We start from the raw sequence: 6,057 nt of genomic DNA, 5'->3' as shown, positions 1-6,057 counted from the left end.
TATTTTTCTATATTGCTTCTTATGTTAAATTGCACCCTTGAAATGATGTTAGAAAAATGTCCTTGAATAACTTATTTATACTGTGAATGAATTATAAGGAAGATAATTGAAAATGTGTTAGCTGGTTATGAAAATATTCTATATATGCTTTAGGATGATAATTCAATCAAGTCCAAGCAGACGCATCCTAAGCATAGATCTTCCTAGATATCTACATCTTGAAAACGTTTAACATTCAACCAATATAATCTAAATTTTATATAAATGGAAACTGAGTCATAGAGAGAAAAGAAAAAAATTAATCCCACTTCAGTTTCCACCAGTAATACTAGCCTTTTCATTTTTTTAAAAAAAATGTACCGTCTTACTCCATTTTGTTTTATTATAAAAGAATACCAGTAACTCATAAACAAAAGAAATTTATTTGGCTCACAGTTTTGGAGGCTTGGAAGTCTAAAGACAGGGTGCTGGCATTTGGCATTTCTGCATGCCATGGCAGAAGGTGGAAGAACAAGAGAATGAGAGGAACAAGAGCAAGAAGGGGCCAAACTCGCTTTTATAACAAACCCACCCACCAGATAACTAACCCGTGCTGAGATAATATTAATTGATTCCGGAAGGGAGAACCCTCGAGACTCAATCATTTATTGGGCCCCATCTGCCAACACTGTTGCACTAGGGAAAAAGTTTGCAACATATGAACTTTGGGGGATACTTTCAAACCATAGCATATGCAAAAGCAGCAATTCTCCACTTTAAAGCAGCAGTTCTCTTACTTTAAAATTGATCATTAATATTTTGATAGGCATAAACAATAGAATTTCTGCATATATAAATCATCTTAAATGTTATTTTAAAAATTTTCTAGCAGGTAAGTTTGCTGTTTTATTTGTATAGTTTACCATTCAATTAACAATAATGTCTGCAATAAAATTTATAAGCTGCACTTTGACAATTTGTAGTGTTTTGCCAATTTGCATAAATACTAACCATTACATTAAATATTCAAATAAAAGTGAGGTAGTAGCATGGTTTGGCTCTGTGTCCCCATGCAAACCTCATCTCCAATTGTGACTGTAATCCTCAGATGTTAAGGGAGGGCCCTGGTGGAGGGTGATCGGGTTATTGTGGTTGTTTCCCCCATGCTGTTCTTGTGATAGTGAGTAAGTTATAGGATCTGATGGTGTTTAAGTGTTTGGTAGTTCCACTCTTGCTGGATCTCTCTCCTGCTGCTTTGTGAAGAAGGTGCCTGCTTCTCTTTCTATCATGATTGTAAGTTTCCTGAGGCCTCCCTAGCCATGCAGAACTGTAAGTCAATAAAACTTCTTTCCTTTATAAATTATCCAGTCTCAAGGCAGTTCTTTATAGCAGTGTGAAAATGAACTAAAACAGGTAGGTAATATGCCATGTGTAGTGTATTCATTAAAGAATTCAATTGGAAAATAATATTTCCTCCAATATAATTATCTGATACCAAGTTAGGGAACAGACAGAAACCAGTATAAACATGTTTCTAAAAGTAAAATTTGTAGGCCATTCTTATATTAAAAATATGCATCTTAAAATACATTATGTAGAAATTATGTAAGTAAGGCACTGAATGGCAAAATATTAAGCCATATGAATTTTTCTATTGACAATGCTAGGTAATATTTTCACCAAACTTATACAGAAAAAATATTTCCAACTCACTTATATTAATTTCTACCAAATAAACAGTTTTATATCTATTTATGTCTCCATATCGGTTATTTATCAATATTTTGTAAAATTTCCTAAGCTATATATTTTTAACCAAAGTATAAAAACTTGCATTAGGTTTGTATTGCTAAACGACCCATGTTTATATTATTTGGAACTTAAACGTAAGGGAATAACTTATTTGTTAATTCACCTGCAAATATTCAAATGCTTATACATTAATATCCCTCCTCCTCTTTTACCAAAAACCTGTTTAAAGAAAAGTTAATCCCTATCATAGTGCAGAGATAATGGTGACCGCTTTGAGGATCCTTCCTTCTAGGGAGCAGTGATTTACTAGACATCAGTCTCTTTACTGAGAATCATAGCAATATAATAAAATATGTTAAATACAGAACCGTATTCTCATAAGAGAACAATATATTTAAATATCTTCTTTTCTTGGAACAACATACACTGTTGTAGCTTCTCAACTTGGCCCTAGACTGAAACTTGTGCTGTAATTCAGACTTACAAAGTGGAAGGAAAGAGGCATTACAGACATGACCTGTCATATTTGAAGTCTGGAAAAGCCATATGCACAAATGATTGTGTTAGAGCAATCCTATTTTTGCAAGGTCATAAAAAAAGTCATGGGAGTAGACATATTCTGGACTATAACATTCATGCCTAGGAATTATGGAAGGATCTTTTCTATTTAGAGAGGAAAAATACGATTATTTTAAAAAGACTAGCTCTCTCTATATATACAGCTCACATTCATCACAAACAGATTTCTACTTTTTTCCTTCTTTTTTTCTACTTTTTCCTTCTAATTTCTCAAATTATTTTTTCTTCATGGTGTTTTTTTATTCCTATGAAAGTCCTGAGGCAAAAGCATCTTTAGCTATTGCCTAAGGAGAAATCAGCTTATGGAACCTTTTGCTTTGCTGCTTCACTAAACTTCATCCACTGTAACCATCTGGTAAATCTACATTAATGCTTCTTGTGGCTTAAGAGAAACAGGTGTGTGTCTATTAATGGTGTAGGAAAGATTGCATCTGGCATTTACTACTTGTCAATTTATTTTGTAGCTTCTGATCTTCCTAAATGAGAAGTACAGAAAACAGTATTTTGCTCTGAATACTATAATCTTTGCAACTGTAGGAAGAACAGCTCAGAGAATGTAGAATTAATAAAACCAATAACAGAATAACATTAAAATGCAAGACCAAGATGGAGGGCTGCTGTACAATTGCTCCCTAAGGGAATTATGCTCAGTGCTTCTAGATCTGGATTTTGTTTCTTACTGCTGAGTTCCTTTGAATAAACTAGTGTATTAGTTCTTTCTCATGCTGCTATGAAGAAATACCTGAGATTAGGTAATTTATAAAGGAAAGAAGTTTAATTGACTCACAGTTCAGCATGACTAGGGAGGACTCAAAAAACTTACAATCATTGTGGAAGGGGAAGCAAACATGTCCTTCGTCACATGGAGGCAACAAGCAGAAGTGCAGATTCAAGCAGGGGGAAAAGCCCTTTTAAAACCATCAGCTCTTATGATAGCCACTCACTATCAGTGGAATAGCATGGAGGTAACTTCCCCCATGATTCAGTTAGTTCCCTCTGGGGATTATAAGAACCACAATTCAAGATAAGATTTGGGTGGGGACACAGCCCAACCACATCAAATAGCAAATAGAAATTATGCCTTATGGCATCATTAAAAAAATGCTATAGAAACAGCAGCAGCCAATAAAGACCCCACAGGTCTTCTTGAAGAAATGGCTTGAGTGATCTCAGAGAAAGAACAAAATCACCAAAAAGATAAGTAAATTGTGAATGTATAATCTTGAGAGGCTTGGATACATCTTTTTTTCCTTAAAAAGGCCAATAAGAAAAGTTGAAAATATAGTTGTATTTACTGAAGCTTTCGAGCAGCCTCATCATATTCAACATCCTCCTTGGATACTTGAGCAAACGGTGGCACAGTGTAGGTAAGTTGCTAACAGAGGTCACATTGTGAGTTGTTGAAAGCATAGTTAAGACTAGATGGCAACCTATGTAATTCATTAATTCTAGAGATGTTTGGTGTTTCAAGGTCATCATGAAGTAATTTTTAATACATCACTATAATATTCTTGTTTGCTTTAAAAAGTGACTCCTATGAAAAGTATGTGTTGTCAGAGTATGTTAGAATTCTGTTAAGTAATGAGTGACAAAACAATAGCCCAAAGTAAGTGCTAACCAAAGCCGCATTAATGAGCCCTGCCTCTGACTGGATTTTATGAGCTATTTCATAGCAAGGGCCACACAGCTGGGGAAAACATAAAGCAAAGGCAGAATAGAGAGGTGAAAATGGCTTTATTCTAATTATGTTCTAGCTTTTGCAAATGGAAGCAAAATATCAAAGGCAGTGCTGGAGACTGTCTCTTTAAATAATGTGCAAATATTTTCAGAACAGAAGACCACCGAACCTAATCTATGAATGTGTAAAAACTGAAGCATTGATGTCTGTGGACAATAAATACTGTGCAGTATTTTCTGGTCTGTGAATCCCACGTGGCTTTAGGATAACTACCCAGAAGTGATCTAGATGGGGCCATAGGTAGTCTTTAAAATAATACTAAATTGTAATACATGTCATCATCCATTATACCCCTCTCCTCCCTTGGGTGAAAATCGTGTCTATCTTTCTTGCAACTCTCAAGGCTACATTCTGACTATTCAATTCTCAAGGTAACTGAATCATGGGGGCAGTTACCTCCATGCTATTCTAGTGATAGTGAGTGTGCTATCATAAGGTCTGTTGGTTCCATAGAGGGATTTTTCCCTTTCTCAGATCTGCACTTCTCCTTGCTGCAACTGTGTGAACACTGCCACATGTGACTGTCAAAAAATGGCAACCATTATTTTGAGGTGATTTTGCCCCTTATGAGTAGTAGGTATGGGAGAGACATCAGATATGTTGAGAATACCATGGCTTGGAGGCAGATTGATGGGGAGCATAGGAAAGTGAAATGTAATATAAGAATTGAGGGAGTGAATATAAAGGTTTCAGGTATATAATGGAATCAGAATAAGTACTCAGCTCTTCTTTGAGTTTATCTAAAAACTGACAAAGTCTTTGTTAAAATATTAATTAGAGGCCTGGTGTGGTGGTGTATGCTTGTAGTCCCAGCACCTTGGTAGGCCATGGTGTGCAAATCAGTTGAGCCCAGGAGTTCGAGATCAACCTGGGCGACATAGTGAAGCAGGAGCTGTCAGGAGAAACAGACTGGAAGGAAGAAGTTTATTACGACTGACAGCCAGGCGACAATTTGTCTAAATGACCCAGCTCCCCTGACAAAGAGAAGCTCTGCCTTTATATAGGCTTACACTCTAGATATTACACATGAAACGTTCTTAGGATTACAGCCTTAAAAATCACATATGAAAGGGTCTTGGGTTTACAATTTTAGGAATTACATGTGAAAGAGTTCTGGTCTGGGATGGAGGAGTGGGGTGGGGGTTTGATCTTGTTTAAGTAAAAACAGTGTCTTCAGGAGAGTTTCCCCCTTACCATGCCTGCCAGTTTACAGGAAGGTGATTTAGGAGGCGACAGTCTTCCAGCCTTTTCTACTGAAATGCAGTGTGGAGGTCAAGGGGGAGGTGAACCTAGATGCCTGGGTCTCCTTCCTCAATAGCAATACCACTTCTCCACTAAAAATACAAAAATTAGCTGTGTGTAGTGGCAGAGGCCTGTAATCCCAGCTGCTCAGGAGACTGAGGCAGGAGAATCGCTTGAACCCAGGGAGCAGAGGTTTCTGTAGGTGAGATTGCACCACGGCACTCCAGCCTTGGCCCCAGAGTGAGATTTGATATCAAAAAGTTTTACATATATGTATATATTAGAGTAAAAGCATTAAGTACAAAACTGAGAAGGGTTGAAGGGTCTTTGATATTACCCTACTTTTAAACTAACAAGTAAGTCTGCCACTATTTCTCTGTCACCTCCCCACACTCCTGCCCCATAGGAACCCTAGACCTCTGAATCAAAGGAAAAACCTTTTGTTTACTCACAGAGCAATCTTAGCAGCAGTACATCTCCGTGCTCCAATTCCCTGTGGGACAAGACAATAAGAACCAGAGGTTACCTGGATATGTAGGAGGAATTACACCCCAGGGGAAGAACAGCAAAAGAGACTCAAAGCCTGCGTAGGGCGGCCAGAACATCTACCCCATCTCCCACCCAGAGAGAGGGAGTGAGAGAGAGAAATTTTGCTCTGGAATGTAATCAAATTATCTCTGAGCATGATAGGCTAGATCCTCCTACAAACATGTGCCAGTAGCAAGTGTCTCCAGAGGAATGCACAGTCTCTACCTTGCAAATCCTGC

The sequence above is a fragment of the Callithrix jacchus genome, chromosome 21 (genome assembly GCF_049354715.1).
Source record: "Callithrix jacchus isolate 240 chromosome 21, calJac240_pri, whole genome shotgun sequence".
NCBI classification, from domain to species: Eukaryota; Metazoa; Chordata; class Mammalia; order Primates; family Cebidae; genus Callithrix; species Callithrix jacchus.
This window is presented reverse-complemented; position numbering follows the sequence as displayed.